Here is a 23,815-nt window from a genome sequence, read left to right on the forward strand (position 1 = left end):
TGAGGTGAGGCTATGATTAAACATGACACTTAGATGAGGTGCCAGTTCATTTTGTAGTTCATGTAGTACACAGCCCGGGATATCATCTGGTCCCATGGATGCTGTATTCTTAGCTTTGTAGAGTGCGGTTTCTACCTGTGTGGCTGTGATTACCAGAATTTGGCAATCTTTTGGTATTGAGATGGGCCCTTTAGGGGGTGAGAGGGGGGTAAAGTTGGCACTAAATCGATCTGCCAGGATATTGTCAATATCCTTGGGATCAGTATATTTAATGCCATTCTGTTGTAACTCAGAGCATATCTGAGCACTGCCATTTAGATTCTTGACATAACTATAGAATGCTTTGTGGTTGTCTTTGGAATCTTTGGCAATTTTATTTTCGTAACTAGCTTTGAAGGATTTTATGAGGGATCTCACCTCCCAGCTTTGAAGGATTTTATGAGGGATCTCACCTCCTTACTGAGGCTGGTAAGGGTGTTTTTGCATCGTGGGATTTTCCTCTTTTCTGCAACAGTTTCTTTCTTCTGTTGTATAGTTTGTTTATGGCAGGGGTCCACCAGATTGGCTTTCTTTTTTTGGAGGAGAGCGTCTTGGTTCTATTTGGGATGGCACGATTCATGCACGAGTGGATGTGCTCGCACAGTGCCTTTAGTGTAGAATTCAGCAGTTGAACTTTCAGCTCCCATCTGCATGGGTGTCATGACGTTTGTCACTTCTGACTTGAGTAGCATGAAGTTGGCTTTGGAGAAGTTTTTTTACAGAGGTTTCCTTACTGGCGGGTGGCGGTGGGATGTGGATGTCAAGGGTGATTTGCTTATGGTCTGACCTGACCAATGAGGGGTTGACCAGTGGTGTGGAGCATCTATCTCCCATGTTGGTAATGACCAGGTCTAGGATATTGGAGCCCCTGGTGGGACAATGGATTAGTTGATCCAGGGCATTGGAATTTATGAATTCCAAGAACCGTTGGGAAAAGGTGTGAGTACCCGAGTAGTTTTCCAAGTTAATGGCAGGGTAGCTGAAATCGCCCAGTATTAGGGTGTTTGGTTGTATCTTAATATTTTCCAGTATGTTTAGAAAGGTGTAGTGAGAATCTTGGGGCATGGTGGGGGATTTGTAGGAAGCTACAGTTTGGATTGCAGTCTTACCTAGTGTTCATTGCACCTGGAGAAGTTCAGATGCATTGTGGTGGGCAACTAGCCTGGAGGTGTGAATATCCTTGGTGAATATGGACACTCCTCCACCTTTAGGTTTTTGGTCTTGGTTTGGTGGCCGAAAAGTGTGGTAAGAGTTGTAGCCTGGTATTGCAGGGGTGCTCTCTAGAGCCTTGAGCCAGGTCTCAGTTACTGCACAGATATCAATGTTCTCCATTTTTAGGAGTGCCTCCAGAGAGTGCATTTTGAGGTTTAGACTTCTAGCATTGAGTAGCATTACTTTCAGATTTTGCATGCTTCTATCTGCTAGGGTGGTGGTTTTGTCCTTTGAACCTTGCCTAAAAAAGGCATTATATGGGTGGCAGGAGCTGTAGCCAGTAATCTGAATCCCAGGGGTGACAGGTGCAGACCATCTCTGGCAAAGCATCGTGGTCTGTCGATCATGTTGTCCCAGGCAGACAGATACTGGATCCCCTTTGAATGACACCAGAAGCTTGGCCAATTGTTGAAGTCAATCATTTTGCCTTTATACTGTGGTATCATTCTGGGTGAAGACAGGATGCTACTCAGGGCTAGGGTCATACCTGCCTGGGCCACATGATCCGAGAGCTCTTCCATGTCTCTTTTCATGTAGTCCAAGGAAATACATCTCAAGTCATTCACTCCAACATGGACAATGATGGTCATATTTGTACTTGTTGTGGAGTGACTTGAGTGCATGCATTATGTGGCAGATCCTGGCACCCGACAGGCAGCTGACTGTAATTTTCTCCTTGTTCAGCCTGGTGAGTGGGACATCAGTGTGCCTGACTATAAAGTGACCTATGACTAAAGTGTTGGGTACATTGTCTTGTCTTAGGGGCTGCTGTTGGGTGGCACACTGGTGTTGTGAGCTATGTGTCACTTTGGTTGTGACTTTTGTTTGCATTTCAGCTTCAGAGGTCCTTGTTGCTTGGGCAGGTTAATGTTAAGGGCCTCCACATGTGTGGGTTTAGTGTTGCTATGTGTGGGAGTTGGTGGTGTGGGTTTTGAAGGGCTATGTGTTGCTTGAGGTGTAGTGCAGGTGTTAACCTTCTCCTCTTGATTGTCTAGCACAATCTTGGCTGGAGAGAGCTTTGCTTCCAGTTTGCCTATGTAAGTGCATCTCTCACAGGTTGTAGTGTTGGGTGGTAGGAAGAGAGGGTTGTCTGTGTACATGAGGCAATTGCTGCATTGCCCCAATATGCCCAGATTCACCAGGTGGACAGGAGAAATCACCGGAAGCTGACCCTTGGACATGCCTGTTTAAGTTCTTTTTGGTAAAAGTACAAGAGCTGTTTTCCCTTACCTTTGCAAGGTACTTTGCAATTATAGACTGTTTAGTGCCTACAATTAATTTCTCCTTATTAACAAGGAGAGTTGAGTGCTTGTATCAGTTTAAGGCTTCCTAGTGCTTTCCAGCAGGTTCTAGATCAAGTGCTAGTCACAGGGGTTCAGATTTTATTGCTACTACTGAGAAACCAGCTAGTTCTAAGGGAAAATTTGAAGAGCAGACTTTCTGGCACCTGGAATAGTTTAACCGTATCCATATGGTGCTGCATGATGTGAAAAATGTGCGAACACTTGTGTTTTTTAGCCAGAAAGTTGAAAGGGATAGAAATCAGCCCAAAATGGCTAAAATTACAATTTCAGAGCTGGAAACCACTCCTCTAGTGTTAGATAGGCAGTACAATGCTCACCACTCCCACTGGTAAGCAGTAGGACTTCCCTCTATCACAGCAAGGTCTGGATAGCTCTGAACATAGAAAATAAAGTCCTGAAACCAGTAAAGCCTGGGATCTGGACTATACTAGCTAGGAAAGGCGGGAAACGAGCAAACAAGATAGTATTTTTTTTTTGGTTATAACAGGCTAAACAATGCAATAATACACTAAATAAACATGGAAAAGGCTAACACACTTGAGTGTAGCCCTAAACAGTAAATACAATTAAAACTCTACAAAATTAGCAATTAAAAAATTTTAAATGAAGCAAGGCAAGTGCACAACTGAAAAATGATTTAAGAGGCAGTAATACAGTATTATAAGTAGCTAGTCTACATATACAGAAAATTATATATATATATATATATATATATATATATATATATATATATATATATATATATATATATATATACAGAAAAGCAGCTAAAACACACTAAAACAATTCAGATGCAGTGCAACCCAGAGCACTTGAGTTGTAGCACTATTAAGACAAATACAGTTTTAATAAATGCACTAAAATATAATCTATATTTCCAAAATGTTTGAGAAGCACAGTCAGAACACAAGGATATTCAGACATTTTTTTTTTTTTTTAAGAACAGGAGAAAGTTTCTTTCCTTCTGTTCCTCCTAAGTGGGTTGGCCTTCTCAGATGTACTCTCTGTATTAGGTAGACTGAGCTAATGACACTACACTGGGAGGAGTGTCCAAGATCAAATTTAGAGTAGGGGTGGGCAACTGCAAGGCCAGCAGGTTTAAAGACAAGATGCCAATAAGGAGGGAGGAGGCCAGCAGGTTTAAAGACAAGATGCCAATAAGGAGGGAGGGTGGGAGAAAACACTATAGAAATGTTTATCACAAGTGAGCCAGTAGCTATGAAATACAGTACAAGTATGCAGTATACAATAAAATTGCTATAAATATCTAAAATAAGCAATAACTACTACAAATAAAGAAAAAAGAAAACAGATTACTTATTGCTATATATCACAGATCAGCTGTTCCTCCTCAGACAGCTCTGTGTGTAATGGCTGAAATACTCAAGTTAACTTCTTAACAGAAAGTTGAAACCTGAAACAACTTTAGAAAAAGCTCAAAAGAACCAATGAGGTGCTTTCTCCAAGCCGTAGCCCTTGCAACCCAACTAGACAGTGACCATAAACACTAAACTCTTACTGAAGTGGGGGATGGTCTTTGCTAACTAAGATGGCTTGGACAATGAGCTCAGAAAACAGCCTCTAACAAACAGCTAGGCTCACAACACAATCAAGGAATATGGAGAATATTACAGCTCCAACCTAAACTATTTTAGGCAGAAAACGCTACAGAAACGTTTATCACAAGTGAGTCAATAGCTGTGAAATACAGTACAAGTGTGCAGTATACAATAAAATTGCTATAAATATCTAAAATAAGCAGTAATTACTACAAATAAGCAAAAAAAGCAGGCTACTTATTGCTATATATCACAGATCAGCTGTTCAACCTCAGATAGCTCTGTGTGTTCTACATGAACTACAGAGTGAACTGGCACCTCACCTGTGTGCCCTTTTCAATCACAGTCTCACCTCAGGCTTTGTCCCTATCGAATGGCACACTGCTACATTTATCCCTCTCCACAAAGGAGGAGTGACTACAGACCCTGGGAACTATTGCCCCATTAGCCTGACGAGTCTGATATGCAAAGCTATGGAACACATCATCATGGACCTAATAAACAAGGATATAGAGAATCTCCAAACTCTGGATCCCACACAGTTTTATTTTGTGAAGGGTAGGTCATGCCTGCTTAACCTGATCAACTTCTTTGACAGTCATCAGATCTGTGGATGAAGGCAAGGTGGTTCATACAGCCTAGCTTGATCTGGCCAAAGCATTTGATACTATTCCCCACTTAGGAATCCTAGAAAAACTCACTAAGCTAGGCATCAACCCCTATATCACTAGGTGGGTTGCAAACTGGCTCACAGATAGAACCCACAGTGTGAAAGTAGCTGACTCCAAGTCAGACTGCCAATCAGTCACTAGTGGAGTCCCACAGGGTACGGTCTTGGGTCCTCTCCTGTTTGGTATCTACTTCTCTGATGTCCAGGCCAACACAAAGAGACTCTGGTTGACAAAGTTCACAGACGATTGCAACTTGGGAGCTATTAACTCCCCAAGTGATGTTGACATCCTACAGAATCGCCTCATTGAAACCAACAACTGGTGTCAGAACCATGGCCTTAAGCTGAATACCAAAAAATGTGTCATCATCCCCTTTGGGAAAAACCCAGTTCCCATGAATTACCACATCGATGGTAGTCCACTAAACACAGAAGATGTTATAAGAGATCTGGGAACACAGGTTAATAGCACCTGCTCTTCTGGCCACCACATTGCCAATGTGGTCAGAAAGTCCTTCTGTGTGGCACATCTCATTACTAAGGGTTTTGCATCCAGGAAGAAAGAGGTCCTTGTCTCCCTGTACTCTTCCCTCATTTGTCCAATCATCAAGTACAGTACCCCATTTGGCATGTACCTCACTAGACACCTGCAACAACTGGAGAGGCTGCAAAAGTACCTCACAAAGAGGATCCTAGGCCTTAAACACTTGTCCTATATGGACAGATTCAAAAAGCTCCAACTATTCTCTCTCATATGACCTACTTAGATGCGATCTCTGCTTGACTTACAAAGCCATGTCTGACCCAGCTCTGTTAGAAATGATACATCTAAAGAAATCCCAATCCTTCTGCACCACACACTCCAGAGACCTCCCCAATCCTTCTGCACCACACACTCCAGAGACCTCAACCTAATTACCACAATCAGCAGAACAAGCTGGAGGGACATGTTCATAACCCAGAGACTGCCCATGCTATGGGGTAGACTTCCCCATGCATGTCAAACAGAGCACCTCACTGGCCCTCTTCAAGAGAAATCTTGATGAGTGGATGGGAAATAGAAATTTCACCCTCGGGATCACTCCAGTGTCTCTACTAGACAGAGGCACTGGGAACTAAGGTTGGGTGGCACGATATCAGGGTAATCCTATGGGCTAGGTTTGTAAAGGCTCTAGGGCCATTAGCCTAGTATACACCTATGAACAAGTTAAATTTAACCAAATTCCATATTTCATTAGCAGCACTATTAACATTTAAAGAAAAAAATGTGCAATTCAGCTTTTATCCTTTTTTGGATCCTTTTTTTAAGCTACTTATTTTTATAGTCTCATAACTTGTCTACTAACATTCCCCCCTTCCCTTCCTTCTCATTATCAGCCAAACACTGAACAAGCATCCAAGAAAATTAAAAAAACAGCCACAAAGGTACCAAAATAAACCAGTAAATCAATCCAAGGTACCACAAGACCAAGAATAAGCCAGAGTTCTTATAAGATCCACTTTAGTATAGGCACAAACACATGAACGCACACATTAAAAACCAGCGTTTTTGTTTGAATCACTTTATCAGATTCATCAGTGTTTGTTCCTATATTAAAATGGCTCTCATAAGAACTCCGGCTTATTCTTGGTCTTGTGGTACCTTGGATTGAACAAGCATCCACTTACATACTTTTCTTTAAGTTAGTATCAGTATTACATTCCCTTTTTACATCCCCACTTTTATCATTATTGAAAACTGATTCCAACACTAGGATCTCTAATAGACTGGTTTAAAAACAGTACACCCCACCCTTCCATATCTATGGGAATAGCATTGTTTACCTGGGAAGAAAAATAAATATTTTAAATACCCCTTCCTGAAACTTAATTGAAGGATATCCTTCCTGGGGATATGAGGACCCCCTCCCATCACTAGTAGAAAGAACGGCTTCCATTTGCACCTACTTGAGGGCCCCACTTGCATAGCAGGTAATTTCTCACAAGCCACCCTCACTAGTTTATCTTCCTTGTAATCTCACTCCAGGATTATCTCCTGAACAAGTTCGTTAGCAGTTTCAATTGCTACTGCAATGTCCCCCCTCCCCCACACAACCCATGCTGGAAATCAAACTGACCACTGCCATCTGCAAAAGAATTTGAATACATTAAAACACATTGTCACATTTGACCCCAATGAAAACATTATTTTAGACACATAGTAATCAGATGAGCATCAGCACCACAATTAAAACGCACTTTTAGCTGCCCAGCATATAATGTACAACAAGACCACTCACGCACTGTATACTAATCATGGAGGAAATTAGTTGTGAAACAGCATACTGTTCTTTTATGCAACCCAAACATCCCATACACCAGTCCTGATCTTTCTCTAGTCAAAAATAGTAAAGTTATGGACAGCAGAATATAAAGTAAAAAATACTGTCTCAGATTCTAACAATATGTCAGTTAAAAATTGTATAAACTGTCTTTACTTCAAAACAGCAGAAGTCCTACCAAAACATATTCATTGAAATGGTGAGAATGCAGTTACTATGGAGAGTTTATTTTGGCGTTTGGCTGATTTGCAGATATACACAAGCACAATCTCAAATTTGAAACGCCACAAGCCTGCTGCTGCACAGCACATTTACATTCACCAAATTAAAACACACTGCAAACGTGGTATAATTTGAACAGTACATTACAACTTGCGGTGTTGCACTAAATAGCAGCTTACAATCTAATTCCTTTGTTGCAGTTTATTTTTTATTAACAACAACAACAGAAAAATGTGCATACCCATATACCTATTTGGTCTTACTTTTTACTAACCTAACTGGCCAGAGGATGAGCCGCCGGAGAAATTTTCTCAATCTGATCCTGGCCTGCGGACTCTGCAGCAGAAGTTGAATTTAAATTGTTGTCCACAACTGCACTCGCTACTGGTATTTCCAATCAAAACAAACAGTGGTCTGAGAGTCTAATCTGATAGTCAGTTGGTCTGTTCATGAAGCTGATGTCATAATGCGTGCCCCTGCATATTGATGATGATGCAGTATACGCTGGCGATGCATGATGATATCAGCGAAAAGTTAAACTTGTAAATAAAAATAAGAAAAATCTAAAAAATCGGGAAATGAAGGGGTCACTTGGGAATTCATGGCACCCCATTATTTTCCCGTCAAAACCGATAAATACTGAGGAATTCGGTACAGTTGAGAGGTATGCCTACTACCTATATATGTGTGTGGATAGCATATTCAGCCACCTTTCACAATATTCAAGTCCATCATATCACTTAGGTATGCATTGCAGTTTAACAATTGCTAACCTCACTTAAGTGAGGGATACGTTCAATACCTACAGTTAATATTCTAAATGCAAATATATCACTGCTACATATCAACCACAAATGCTTTCCATGGGGGAGGGGCTCAAGCATACACACCCAATGTACAGGCTTTGTCCCCAACACCCCCTTAATTACTAATTCCACATGCACACAACCAAAGCCAAGGGGAAATTGAGATTTCAAATGTATAGCACAAAGTGATGAAGTGTGATTTATGATGGGTAGTGACACCTTATCTATCCATTGATAAAATATGCATTTGACAGTCTGCATGGTTATATGTGTATATATTTGAGGATGTTTAAAGTGCCCATTTTCATAACACTTAAATTACTTGAAAGAAGAAATTCTCCCTTATTCATTAAACAATTTTCTGTAATGTTCTTGGCCCCCCATTGTAAATAGAGTTTTTCTTCGGAAGTCTGCATGAAAGATTTTAAAGTGCTAAACCTATTTTTCTTGGGTAATCCTGTATGCAATTTTTTTTGTTTTATCAAATTTTGTACTTATCAGTTTCTATTTCCTTTTCCCTTCTTTACGTGCAATTCCCAATTTTGTGAGCCTTGCCATTTTTGAAAAGTAAACTGCAAGTCAAACAAGGAAATGCATTTTAAAAGTCACTGTTACCTCCTTTGAGTTTTTTGCAGGGGGTTCATCACCCTGTACTTCCTGTGCCACTTTTACGTTTGTGTACATATACTTAGACCGTGATTGCTGCACTGTAGAGTAAAGAGAATAATCTGAGATTTCACAGTTTCAGACTTTGTGTACATTTCTTCAAAGTTTCACTGCAATCTCCAGTATTCTAATAATCACAATTATTGACTGCAGAATATCAAAATCACCATGGTACACAAGTAACATATGTCCAGAAATGTCTCCATATTTTTCCAGTTTCATCTGATTTTCCCTTAGTGTTCTTCTTACTTATCCCCTCTCACTGTACCAATGTACTCCTACAGCTATGAATGCTGTATACACTCCATTTGTATTTATAAAAAAAATAAGTGTGTGTGTATGTATATGGATTCACTTCATAATCTCGAAATACTGAAATATCGAATTTCAATATCTCGAGACCACGAAACCGAATCCACAAAACACCGAAACAACAAAACCCTGAACCCAAAACCGCGAAATTCAAAACACCGAACAAACCGCACACACTACACCATACATACACCACAACACCCACATCACAACATAAACAAAACTACAAACATACACAACTCATACACAACTCATACACATGTAAGCAGGGGGGGGCAATCCCACCTGCTCCCCTCACCACCCCCTACTTATATATACTAACTCCGATAGCGCACAAACAGGAAACAAAAGCAAACTGGCACACACACATTCTCCAGTCCCTCACACACACATCAAACATATCAGCACACTCACATACACTCTAACTCCCACTCAAATCCCTTACAAAACACTCACTTACCTGACATAACACCTAGATCAACACACGGCACCGCACACCATCAACACACAATCCCGGACATTATGTAGCGTAAGGCCATAACCACGAATTTGAGATATTCAAATTTGCAATTATGAACTTTTGCTATTGTAAACATTTGGCTTTATAGTCTCGACATACTGAAATTCGTCATTTTAGTATTTCGAGATTATAAAGTGCTCCTATATATATATATCTATTATGTGTAATGAAAGCAGCAAGATCGGCAAAAACTAGTCAGTCACCTCCCCAGCTAATTATATATAACAACTCTGAGATTGCCCTACAGTCCAGTAATACCAAACAGGACTCACGTAGTGTCCAGGAAGTAGATGAATAAACCAACTGTCTGTGGGATAGCCAAGTATAGAATACGTAAAAAACACCTTTGGGTTAAAAAGAAAAATGTTTAATTTGTGTAATTAATTGCTTTTGTCCCAAATATACTGAACAGGACATCTTCATGGTAAAATTACCCTAGGTTACCAGGTTAAGTAGTAAAGAAAATCACATGACCACAAATTCAATTATCTAATTAGCCTAATTAAAGAGAAAGTCAAAAACCACTGAGCTTTTAATACATTGCAAAACTGAATATATACAATATGAGAATGCCACAGGAAAATAATTTTCTTGGGTGGCAAAAGCCAGGGTACCTTTTTGGCTGGGCTTGTATAGGCCCCAGGTCCGATAGCCTAGTACCTACACATGAACCTATGAATAAAAGTATTGAACATAAACCTGAAATAAGATGTTAAGATCAAAAATATTAATAACCACAATTCAATAAATTGAGTGTAAAAATGTTCGCAAACCTACAAATATTGTTCCATCTTGTAAAAAAAAATACAATTAGTTATGTTTTTTAAAATTTGGCAGCTCTTACTTTAAAACGGGAATAATGGATAGGTGTTCATTAAGTGCAGGTGAAATGGAGGCATTGGTCTTGAACTGCCACATAAGTTCCCTGTATTCCGTTATATTTTCCCAATAACCTCCTTGTACATCCTGTGGGACCACTTCCAAAATACCAGACTTATAGTTAGTGAAATTTATACAGTTCTGGGAAGGTTTATACAAAGTATTGTTAGGAGTGAATTATAATATGTCATAAGTGTTCATATATTCTCCTATGAACTGTCTTTGTCTTCCCTATGTAAAATGCTGTATAACTCTGACAGAGCATTGTAGATTGCACCACTTGTGAATTACTCCTGTCATGGTTTATCTTGTTGTTTTGTGAATTGGCGAGTGTAGTTTATTCTATAATGAAAGGGCATTGTCTACAAAAAACAATTATGGCTCCTGTTTTGTGTGTTTTGTACTGACGTTAATCACTTTATGTTCAAACAAGTTCTTGAAATTTCTCCCCATTTTAAAAAACAAAACTTGGCGCATTACCTAGTTTGTTGAATAAGTCTTCATCTATTTTGAGTATGTTCCAATTCTTGTTGACTATCTACTTTATGAATTCAGAATCAACATTATATTGTTTTACTAAAGAATTGATGTATTCATATTGTGGTTGTCTGGACTGGAAGTTCCATGGTGGTGTTTGTATCAGTGGATATATTAAGTAGTGGATGGTATTTGGAATCCAAACCTTTAAACATCTAATTGTAGGAATGTGTTAACAGATGGTGAGGGTACCCTCTCTCCAAGGTCATGTTCATCATTTTTTTTACTTTCTACAATAAAAAGTTCTTCATTAGAACATGTACGTGCCAATATAATCAGTTAGCCTGTGAAAATATTTTTCTTACAAAAACAGATGACAGCTACTGTAATGTAAATATGTGCTGAAAAAAGTGGGTTTACTCTATACAGTTGATTCAATCTTGACAAAAGATGTATTCTTAAATAATGTCCAAACAGCTGATGGACTCAAAAGAATATTGATGTGTAAATTTTAATAAAGGAGTGGTACCATTTATATAGGTAATACATTCTTCAATCAAATCATGTGGGACTGTCCAGAGGATGAAAATATCCAGGTACTAGAAGAAACATTGCCTGTGTCAGTTGAAACTTGTTTCTAAAACATGTGATTTCTCCCAGCTGTACATTACAAGATTTGCATACATAGAGGCACATGCTGCCTCCATAACTACCCCTTGTAACCATTTGCAAAATTCCCCTTCAAAAAAGATAAAGTTGTGTGTTAATCTTATTTTCCATAAGATTCATGAAACACTATAAGGGGACCATCAAAATCAGTCAATTCTAATACCATCAAAATCAGTCAATTCTAGAAGTGCAGTATGGAAATATTTCCAGACAGTCAAATGTAATATACTTGTAAATAAATCATTAACATTTATAGTGAGAAAATAGTATTGATCAGTGGGGAAATTTTTTTATTTTGGATAAAAAAATCCCACAAGTCTCTTAAGTATATGTTGTACTTATGAAAAAATGTCTAACGTTTGGGTGACAAAAACTGGTAATTGATATGTTTTGGAATGTTGATTGGCTACTATCAATCTGTGCAGATGTTTGGAAACGTTTTTGTGTTTTAGGAATCCCAAAAGTTGCTGGGATAACCTTATTCTTTTCCAATAAAAAAATACAAGTTTCAAGTGTAATTGCACCCTGAATCAGGCAATCTTCCAAAAAGAGATCAATTTTCCTATAAGATACTGAAATTTCATTTTTGGATATCATAGTGTATTTAGTGGTATCTTGTAGCATGTTAAATATACTGCTCACATAGTCCATCTTGTCAACAAGAACAATACACCACCTTTGTCAGGAATCATAACTCTAATGTTGGGATTAACTCAAAGATTAGTTATCTTTCTTGATTATTTAAATTAAAAAAATATGTCCTACTTGCTAAATGGTTGTAAAATCTTTCTCACATTTTTTAGGAAATAGCCAAAGTTGTGTTAAGGGGTGAATTGTATGTACTTTTCCTGCTAATCTTTCATGGAAATGTGTTGTCAGATGACTCGGACTCAGGAGCATAATAATATAAATGTATTTTTCTAGTGAATAACCTAAGTTCCACCATTAGATCTTCAACATTAATAGGTGGATGGGGAACACATTTAAAAACTTTGCTGCACAATGAGAAATGTTCTTTTGTAATATGAAGGTCTCTATAATTAAATATATTAAAACCCAGGTAGGGCCACATAATCCTTTTGTGTGAAATGATAATATCAGATCAGATTGAAGATGGTCTGTGGTTTCACATTGTGTTAAAAATTCCTTCCGTTTTGTTCACCCCTTGTATTGTCCCTGTCTCTGCCTCTGCCCTGTTTAGTGCTCTTCCCCCAAAGAAGAAGAGGGAAGGGGGGGTTGTAAAAAAATTTGTTATATGCATTAATCTGATTGTTCATTAGTCTTTCTGATCTTTGCACAAGGGGGCAAATTCCTCTTTGTAAACATCCTGCTGTTAAGAGGGTGAAACTGGGGATTCTAATTGAAACCCACCTCTATGGATCGAGTCCCTATGTTGTTGTCAGTACTGATGAAATTTATTAGGATAACAGTTGTCAACTACCTAATGGATTTATAAAATATTTACATTTTTAGGAGTAGAATAGGCAGTATTATTGAAATATGTAGAATGATCTTTCTTTTTTCTTGTAACATTCTTTTTTCACAGTTCATCAAAGTTGACAAAAATCTGGTCATACCTATTTTTGTGATAATGATCGTTAGTAATTTGATCATTCAAAGCAGTTAGTTCCTCATAAAATTGATTTAACAATATGGTATTCCATTTTATAATAAAATTAATAACTTCTAAGCCATGACAATCAAACATAACTAACAGTTCAATGTGTACTTCACTACCTGTTATCAGTCCATTTGGATACTTGCAGAATCTGAGACCCTTCGGTACTCTCTTTATTTTCAAACATTCATTAAGGAAAGCATTATCCAATTGTAGACTACACACCTTGGAAAACCTTTTTCTCAAATGCTGTCATTAATGATAAATTCCCAGTGAAGGGAACTGGATCAAGATCTGCTGGAATGTTGAAAGAAGTAATATTGGAGTGTAACCAATCTTGAAAGTTGTTTGTGGTACATTGGATGTCTGGTCTGTTGAAATCATTGGTAGTGTTTACTGTAGAACCATTGCAAACCACGGCTTGTGGTTCTGAGGACTGGAAAGGGAGAGCTCTGTGACATGTATCTTGTATAACATTGTCAGTCCCGGATCAACCTACAGGCAGATAGGAAGAAGGTGAATAGTTGCATGTTGATATGTGCTCTACTGTTCTATTCATAATGGACTGTTGAGTAATTAAAGTGATAAGTTGAGTCAAATTCCCCTGACTGGGTATTTGATATATTGGAGGTAACTTCTACAGAATCTTTGGCAGGTAAACCTCCACCATTGGTACATATAGACATGATGAAACCCCATTTGGTATCTACTGGACACTTCCACACGACAAGTAAATGAACAAGTTATAAAAACCAAAGAGAGAATGGAGTATGTGACCGTGCAGTCAATACAACCAGTAACACCAAACAAGACTCCCATATTGTCTGAGAAGTAGATGAAAAAAAACAACTGTTCACGGGATTACCAGGTGTAGAGTAAGTAAAAAGTGAATGAAACCACATTTGGGTTAAAACAATGCTTTATTCATGTAATTCAGTTGCTTTCGACCCAAATATATTGAACAAGACTTCTTCAGAATAAAAATTAGCCTAGGTTACCAGTTTAAACAGTAAAGAAATCCTGTGACTATGAATAAGGTTATCTAATTAGCATGATTTAAAGAAAAAGTAAAAACGAAAATACTGAGTTTGAAATATATATTGAAAAACTGAATTAATGCAAACAGTACGAAATTAAAAGTATTGAAAATAAACATAAAAATAAGATGTTAAGATCAAAAACATTAATAACCAAATTCAGTAAATCAAGTACAAAAATGTTAGTAAACATAGAAATATTGTTCCATCTTGTAAAAAAGACAAAGAATTATTTTTTATAACTTAGTAGCTGTTATCGTTAAAATGGGAATAATGGATAGGTGCAAAGTCCCCAATCCTCACTGTTTGAGATCTTGCAGTGAATAAATGTAAGCAATGTTTGATCAGCTGGGACAACAGATCATTGCACCATTCGATTGTCTTAATGACACTTGTATTTTTTTCATTTCATTTCTTTAATTTCTTAGTGTGAACCTTCCTTCCTACTCTTGAGATGTAGTCATAGTGTGCCGATGTAAATTAGGGCAGTTAAGAGACCCTCTGGTGTATCCAACTAGTTGTCCAAAAGGGATAGGCATACTAGACCTGGAGTAAATTTATAATTTCCCATATGATTGCTTAGGTTAGCTTTAAAGATCATGAGGGAACTGTTTTTTTTTAAAGAATCCAAAAGTCTGTTCCAGAGGTGGTGTGATTCTTTGGAAGAATGATTTGTCATGCTAATAAGACTTATTGATGTAATATGGATTTGTGCGTCTCTGTTTTGTATTTTTGCTACTACCACACTTGCAGATGTGCAGTAGATTAAGCCATATTGAGTCATCATTAGCTTGGCAGGCTAGGCATTGATTGCTACATAGGAGTCTGTAGGAGGGAAACGGGCTTTTAAGTTCTGTGGGTAACTTGTGGAGCTCATTCCTGAGATTTTTTGGTGAGGAACTGCTGCTGTTTCTTAGTCTGGTTTAGGTGCTTGGCAAAAAATATTCTGAAGTGTTAGTTATCCATGACGGTGTATGGGGGTGTAATAATGAGTTCTTTTTCATGGTGGTATGTGTGCAAGAGCTTCTGGTTTGCAAAATTAACAATGATGTATTTTCTTTGTGTGTCTGTGTGTGTGTCTGTGTGTGTGTGTGTGTGTGTGTGTGTGTGTGTCTGTGTGTGTGTGTGTGTGTGTGTGTGTGTCTGTGTGTGTGTGTGTAGCTTTTGATCATAATCCTGAACCTGAGTCTGCCTTATTTAGGTTCTCTTGCAGGATATGATTGCCTACAATGGAGATAATAATGGTGCCAAGCTTGCAGTGTTGCCATTCAGAGGTAAATGTCAAATAGAAATGGTACCAGAACAGAACAGGCAAAAAGTCTCTTGAGCCACCAAATTCAGTAGAGGTAGTTCTGTCAGTAAGTCACTGGCAATCTGGCAGGTTTAATAAGGATTTACATGGAATTTGGCTATTTCTTTGGTGATTCCAGAGTGGACAGCAGGCTAAGCTAAATCAGGGTAAGCTGTGTGCAAGGCTTTACCCTCACCCTATTGCTTTTGTGACTCTTTCAAAGAAGTCTAGGTTTAATACACATAATCTACTGTTTTTTGATCATGGGGAGCACTGTCATTATCTTTTCTGAGGTCATTACCTAGGGGGGGCATGGACTGAATACTTTTATTGAGAACCTTGGAGGCAGTAGAAGTTAGAGATGAAGTTATCTGCTGGGATATTAGCTATATCACCAGTGTTTGAATGTGTAATGTAATTAGAGATTAGCTTTGAGCAATGTAAAGTATTTCTGAGGTTCTTCACGTAATTAGAGTGCATTGACGTAGTGATTTTTTTTTAGCTCATAGTTAGGTTTGTAGGATTGGACCTTACTCTGCATTTCTATATTAACCCTTTTGAACCTGATTTTTACCACCTTGATATTTTGTTCCTTTCTTTGGTGTTATGAGTTTTTCCCTCTCATTGTAGAGTTTGTTTATAGCAGAATTTCTTCAGAAGGTTTTGTTTCTAAGTGCAGGATTGTATTTGTGGTGAACAAAAACAGAGTCCAGATGGAGAAATGATCAAGCAAAGGAGAGTAGCATTGCTGGAATTGAATTCCTTCTCAAATCTTGCTGTGTAACTTCATGAGGTTAACAAAATCTCACCAAGACTACACCGGTATAGAGACTGTGTTTTATATAGCATATATCACATATATATGTATTTTATATAGCCTATATCATGGACAGAAGTAGGTTAAAAATAGACAGTTGGGTACACAAGTCTCGGGATAAAAAAGTGCCCTTTCCTTGTAGGCAAACTGGTGCCAGGACTGGAAATAATGAGACTATAGAATCCTGAAGACATGAAAACAGCCCTAAAATGGGGTTAAGCCAGACTCAAGGGGAGGGTGGCCCTACTCTTGTAGAAGGAAATAGTAGTCCGCAAAAACTGGCAGGCCAGAAAAAAGCCATAAAAGACGGTGGAGTCAACTATTGAGAATAAGAAAAATTATGTATTGTTACTATTATGCAAGAAGCCCAGAATTTCTAGATAGACAATACTTAGTTTCATAGTTTCATAGTATAGTACTAAGCTATCTGCCCTAGGGCATTTATAAGCCTAGCCAAAGTGTATGTGGCTTTTGCCACCCCATGTAATGATACAAAAGTGTACAATTTAAATTAAATTTAGTTTACTGTGCCTCTATCTAGCAATGATGACCCTCGGGGTAAACCTACGATCACCCATCCATTCGTCCAGATTTCTCTTGAAGAGAGTCAGTGAGGGGCTCTGCCTAACATGGACAGGTATCTTGTTCCAGAGTGTGGGAAGCCTCTGGGTTATGAATCTGTCCCTCCAGCATGTCCTATTCATATTTGTGCTGAGGTTTAGATCTTTAGCTCTCGTGGCAATGATGGATTTGGATTTATGATGGATTTGGATTTTTTGAGGTGGAGCATGTCCATTAATTCTGAATTGGACATGGCCTTGTACGTAAGGCACAGATCACCTCTGAGTAGGCGGTATACTACTGAATAGAGCTGGAGCTTTTTCAGTCTGGCAGCATATGACATATGCTGGAGACCCTTGATCCTCTTGGTAAGGTACTTTTGGGGTCTCTCCAGCTGCTGCAGGTGCCGGGTGAGGTACATACCAAATGGGGCATTGTACTCAATCATAGGCCTGATAAGGAAGGAATATAAGGGTACAATGACATCATTTGATCTGGATGTGAATCCCTTCGTGATAAGGTGGGCAAGGTAAAAGGTCTTTCTAACCACTTTGGCGACGTGGGTGTCAAATGAGAGGTCACTTTCAACTTGGGTTCCCAGGTCTCTGATTACTTTTTCCGTACTTAATGGATTACCACCTATGTGGTAATTTGTGGGTACTTTGTTTTTTCCAAAGGGGATGGCTATACATTTTTTGGCATTTAATTTAAGGCCATGACTCTGGCACCAGTCGTCTGTTTCTGTGAGGCCCTTCTGGAGGATGCATGTGTCAGCTGGTGTGTCGACTATGGCGCTTAGTTTGCAGTCGTCTGTGAACTTTGTCAGCCACAACCCCCCTAAGTTTGCCTGCACATCTGAGAAATAAATGCCGAACAAGAGGGGTCCCAAGACAGAGCCCTGTGGGACTCCACTTGTGACTGGCTTAGAGTCTGACATAGCTCCAGCTATTCTGACTTTGTGGGTTCTGTCCTTTAGCCAGTTTGCAACCCATCTTGTGAAAAATGGGTTTACATTTAAGCTGTTGAGCTTGTCTATGATGCCTGAGTGGGGTATTGTGTTGAAGGCTTTTGCCAGATCCAATGGTAGGCTGTATGAACTGCTTTGCCTTCATCGATGGCTCTAGTGACTGTTTCAAAAAAGTCCACCAGGTTTAAAAGACAGGATCTGCCTTTTACAAAACCGAACTGGGTAGGGTCAATTGTCTGTAGGTCCCCGATGTCTTTGTTTATGAGTTCCATAATGATCCTTTCCATAGCTTTGCAGACCAGGCTGGTGGTCAAGCTTATGGGGTGGTAGTTTCCAGGGTCTGTAGAGGTTCCACCTTTGTGGAGTGTAATTACAAAGAAATTAGAGAAAAGAAATGTACTTGCACAAGAAAAACTGTCAAATCTTCAAATGCAAGTTTGTGTAAATTAATACAATAGATTCAAGAAAAAAAATTATAGACCAAGACACTTTCGCTGTTTGGAAAAAGTGAGGAAGTGAGAAAATATAAACAAAACCAGTAGATTTTTGAAAAGTATAAAAAAGAAACCTGGGCAAGGAAAGAAAAAGAGAGATCTGATATGGTGTAATATTTATGCAAAGGAGATAGCCAAACTAATCAGTACAAAAACAACACCAAAGATATTTGAAGAGAAAGACAGGCAAAGGTATCTGTTTGAGAGGGTATGTAAACAGTATGATGCTGACCAAAGGCTCTGGGTACGGTTCCTGACCCCCTTACTCCATGGTAAAGCTGTAACTATTTTTGTCCAAAAAGTCTGACATTGACTGTTTTGATTATACTACTGTTAAGAAGTGCTTGAGTTTTTTAAGCTAACATCTGAAACTTATAGGAAAATTTTTGTGAGCATAGACACAAGGCATATGAAAGTGTATGAGAATATGTTGCTGAACTGAGCACTTATTTTCATAGGTGGGTGAGTGGCTATCACGTCACCACTTTTGAAGGGCTGGCAGACCTTTTGGTGAGGAAACAAGCCTTAGCACTTTGCCTGAGGACATGAGGATCTGGTTAGCTGATAAACAATGTGCTGCTTCAGAGGAGTTGGGGAAGAAGAAAGACCTATACCTAGCAAACAGGGCATCCCTGCACAGGAAAGGGACCCCAAGTACTGCTCATGGATCTAAAGGAACCTATGGTGGGAAGCCCAGACTTCCCCAACAGAATCTTCCAGTAGCAGGGGAAGCCACTAGTCTAGAAACCCATCCAGGACTTAGGGTTAAATGTTTTGAATGCAACCAGTGGGTGGCATACAGATGTCCACAGAGGCAAGGTTTGGAATAAAAGGTGAGAGGGCCAGTAAGTAGAAAAGACAAAATGCCAATAGTAGGTTGTCTTGAGAGAACAGGTGTACTGTACTACCATCCTGCAGATGTCCTGATAGGGAAGGATTTTGATGAGGCAGTACCATATGTTTATGCAGTTACATGCAGTCAGGCTTCAAGACAAGCATGTGGGTCTGGTAGCCTGGGGGAGACCCAGACAGACCACATACTTGCAGCCAGGACTGGTGAGATGGTTACTTCAGGGAAGGAGCTACTCTGTCACAGTGAGACTGAAGATGAGCCACAGCTGCTTGTGAGTACTGATGTTCCCTTGGACAGAGTGACTGCAAAGGCACCATAGTCCGAGGATGCCAGACTTCCTGTGGAAGGGGAGCTGGGAAGGACTACAAACAGAGTGTTGAGACAGGCTCGGCTCTCAAACCCTACATTGCAAAGCCTGAAGCAGGTAGCTAGTGAGACACCTGATTCTCAAGAAAAGGGGGAATCTATATACTGGGACAAAGGGTTACTGTATAGAGAGTGGACCCCTGAGGGAGGGCTAGAAGATGAGAGAATACAGCAGTTGGTAGTGCCTAGAGCCTACCATCTGGTGCTTTTAGCCATAGCCCATGATATTCCCTTTGCAGGTCATATGGGCATAAAATGTACAAAGAGACGTATTATGCCAAACTTCTGTTGGCCTGGAATTTCCAGAGATGTAACCAGGTACTGCAGGACCTTTGAGCAGTGCCAAAAGGTAGGCAAGGCAGGAGACAAGGTGAGCGCTCCTTTGATGCCTTTGCCTGTGATTGAGGAGCCATTTCAGTGGGTAGCTTTGGATATTGTGGGGCCTCTGAGTACCCTAAGTTCCACAGGGAAAAAGTATATCCTAGTGGTAGTAGATTATGCTACATGTTTCCCTGAGGCAGTGGCTTTGTCCTCTATCGAGGCAGGAAAGGTGGCAAATGCTTTGTTAGATATTTTCAGCAGGGTAGGTTTCCCAAAAGAAATACTGACTGACAGAGGTGCCAATTTCATGTCAGACCTGCTGGCTTGTCTGTGGAAGTACTGTGAGGTGAAGCACCTGAAGACCACCCCCTACCATCCCCAAACTAATGGTCTTGTTGAGAGGTTAAACTGTACACAAGTCCATGCTACGGGTATTTGCAGACTAGTTTGAGGGAGCCCCATCTGTTTGCTTACAGAGAGGTTCCCCAGGAATCCACAGGTTTTTTTACTCTGTGAGTTGTTGCATGAACATAGGGTGAGGGGACCTCTATATTTAATTTGTGATGAGTGGGAAGGAGTGGGAACCTTGCGAGGAGTCTGCTGTGGCATATGTCCTAAACCTCAGGACAAGCTTCAGGGAACTCATGGGTTTGACCCAGGAGAACCTGGCAGAAGCCCAACAACAGAATAAGGTATGGTATGACAGGAATGCTCAAGCTAGAGAGTATACTGTAGAGCAGCAGGTAATAGTTCCCATTCCTGTCAGACAAAACAAGCTGCAGGCAAGTTGGGAGGGACCCTACAATGTGGTAAGAAAGTAAGTGATTTTAACTACATGGTAGAACTCCGAGACAGGAGGCAGGGGTACAAATTGTACCATGTTAACATGATGAAACCTTACCATGATAGGGAGGCCATTGTGCTGAGTATTTGCAGTGGCTTGCAGGAGGAGTCTTAGGGAGATCTGGTGACAGATCTCCTCAGTAAGGCACAGACTGACACCTCAGTGGAAGGGGTAGCAATGTCCCAGCAGCTATCTCCTATCCAGGTTCGAGAAATACGAACAGTGTTACAGGAGTTTGGGGACATGTTCACTGAGAAACCAGGGTGCACGCACCTGATGCAGCACCAGGTGGATACAGGACCTCAAAGGCCTATTAGACAGGCCCCTTATAGGGTGCCTGAGAGAGTCAAACAAACTCTGAGGGAGGAGTAGCAGGAACTGTTGGAACTAGGGGTAATTCAAGAGTCCAACAGTCCCTGGAGCTCCCCAGTGGTGCTGATGCCAAAGAAAGGTGGCAGCACCAGGTTCTGTCTGGACTACAGGAAATTAAATAGTCACATGTCTATCATGTCATATCTATGTCAGTCATATGCTTACCCCATGCCTAGGACAGATGAGGCTCTAGAGCAGCTGGGTGGGGCTAAGTATCATACAACCATTGATCTTACCAAGGGTTACAGGCAGGTGCCCTTGACTCCCAGTGCTAGAAAGAGGTCAGCCTTTCTGACCTCTTTTGGCTTGTATGAGTTCACAAAGATACCCTTTTGGGATGAAAAATGCACCAGCAACTTTCCAGAGGCTGGTAGATTATATCCTAACAGGAGCAGGAGGGTTTGTCCTTGCTTACCTATATGATGATGCTGTCTACAGCTATTCCTGGCAAGAGAACTTTCAGCATGTCAGGGAGGTGCTAGGCAGACTACACAGGGCAGGGTTGACCATTAAGCCCATCAAATGTCAGGTGAGTATTGCAGAGGTCACTTCCTGGGACATAGAGTGGGGATGGTAAGATCAAGCCAGAACCTGCCAAAGTGGAAGCCATTCAGGCATGGCCTGCACCTGTTACCAAAAAGCAGGTGAGGGCATTCTTAGGGACAGCAGGGTACTACAGAAAATTCGTCCCCAGGTATAGTACCATAGCTGGTCCCCTGACAGACCTGATAAGGAAAAAAACGGCCAGATAAAGTAGTGTGGACCCCAACATGTGAGCAGGCATTTCAGAAGCTGAAAGAAGCTTTGGGAGGACTCCCTGTGTTAGCCAATCCAGATTACAGCAAATAATTTGTTGTGCAGGTGGATGCTTCTATACATAGCCAGACTTTTTCAGAGGGAGAAGAGCAATCAGTAGTTTATCTCACTCGTAGGCTCCAACCCAAGGAGGAATGCTATGCAGCTGTAGAAAAGGAATGTCTAGCCATAGTGTAGGCACTGCAGAAATTTCAGCCTTATCTGTATGGAAGAAAATTCTTTGTAGTGACAGATCACAATCCCCTAACATGGTTGAACAGAGCCAGCCAGCAAAATGCCAAGTTGCTAAGATGGAGCCTCGGGTTGCAAGCATATAATACATCAATGCAACACCACAGTGGGAGTAGCAATGCCAATGCAGATGGGCTCTCAAGACAGAGAATGAGGTAAGGTATACTCAGATAGACTTAACCCTCTCAAGCAATGTTTCTCAAGGGTTACTTGAAAAACTAGCTTGAGTTCTCCGTGGGGGGGGGGGGGGTGGTATGTGAAGATATGTGAAGGCTGCCAGCCTAGCTAGACAGGATTTTGTAGATACTTCTGTCATCATGCTTGTTCTCTTAAATGTAAGAATTGTGGTAAATGTTGAACTCCAAAAATGTAACCACATTGCACTCTGTTGGAGGAAAGCTGATAAGTTAAGCATTGTATAATTGTTTGATCCCAAAACTCTGAGCTGAGATGTCTGAATGAAGGAATTCTTCCTATTGTTTTGAGACCAGAGTTAATGGCTAGAATTTGCATGTATAATGTCTGTTCAAAATTTTAGCTGGAGCTGCATGACAAGGGAAGGAACAGGAAACTGTGGCAATTCTGATGCAGTCACTGTTTTGGAGTGATGCGCTAGTGAATTCCCATATGAAACAGCCACAGATGACACATGGTGCAGTTGAAGACAATATGTCACAGGAAGACGTTCTGTAACTTTTTGTAGAATTCCAGCAGGAAACTGAGAGCAAAGAATGTGCCCTCCTTAGAAGAAAATGATATAGAGGAAGAGTTGCTTGATTTTTTATAGAGACTTATAGACATGTTAAGACTGATAAAAGGAATAGATTATAGAAAGTCAGTAAGACCCAGAATGTTAAAGTCTGATAAACAAGTGTATTATTTCATTATAGTTATAAAACTATTTTATAAACAATAGTTATTATTTTCATAAAAAGAGTATATTATGGATATCTTTTATTGGGGTAGCAATTTTTAGCTCTAAATTAGATTTGTAGAATTGGATCTTGCTCTTCATTTCTATATTAACACTTATGAGGATGATTTTCAGCACCATGACATTATGTTCTTTAGTGTCATGAGTTTTTTCCTCTCATTATAGAGTTTGTTTATAGATGAGTTTCACCAGAAGGTTTTTTTCTAAGTATGGGATTGCATTTGGGGTGAGCAGGAACAGAAGCCTCTGCAAAGGATTTGAGATGTGTACATACATTTTGAGTATATGTACTTGCTTTACATTCATAGATGAGCACTAGGCAGTTAGTCTGCAGACCAATAAAAGTCTAACCTTAAAAAACACTGTTCAAAAGTACCCTCAAGTTTCAAGAAGGGTGAGAAAAGATATTGCTGTGGAGAATTTGAGGCTGCCCATCCAATTATTTAGTTTTACCTTGAAGGTGGCACGGGTGATATTCAGCCTGACATGTAGTAGAGTTTGTTCCAGATTTCAGGTACCATTAGTTCTGCAAAGGAGTAGGAAGTCCAAATAAGGTTGATCTTTCAACAGCTCAAAAAGCTAAACAGATGTCCATGGAGGAGTCTGTAACAAACTGAGTACAGAGAAAATTCTGACA

Source organism: Protopterus annectens, chromosome 6.part0 (genome assembly GCF_019279795.1).
Source record: "Protopterus annectens isolate FY-2018-M chromosome 6.part0, PAN1.0, whole genome shotgun sequence".
Taxonomy (NCBI): Eukaryota; Metazoa; Chordata; order Ceratodontiformes; family Protopteridae; genus Protopterus; species Protopterus annectens.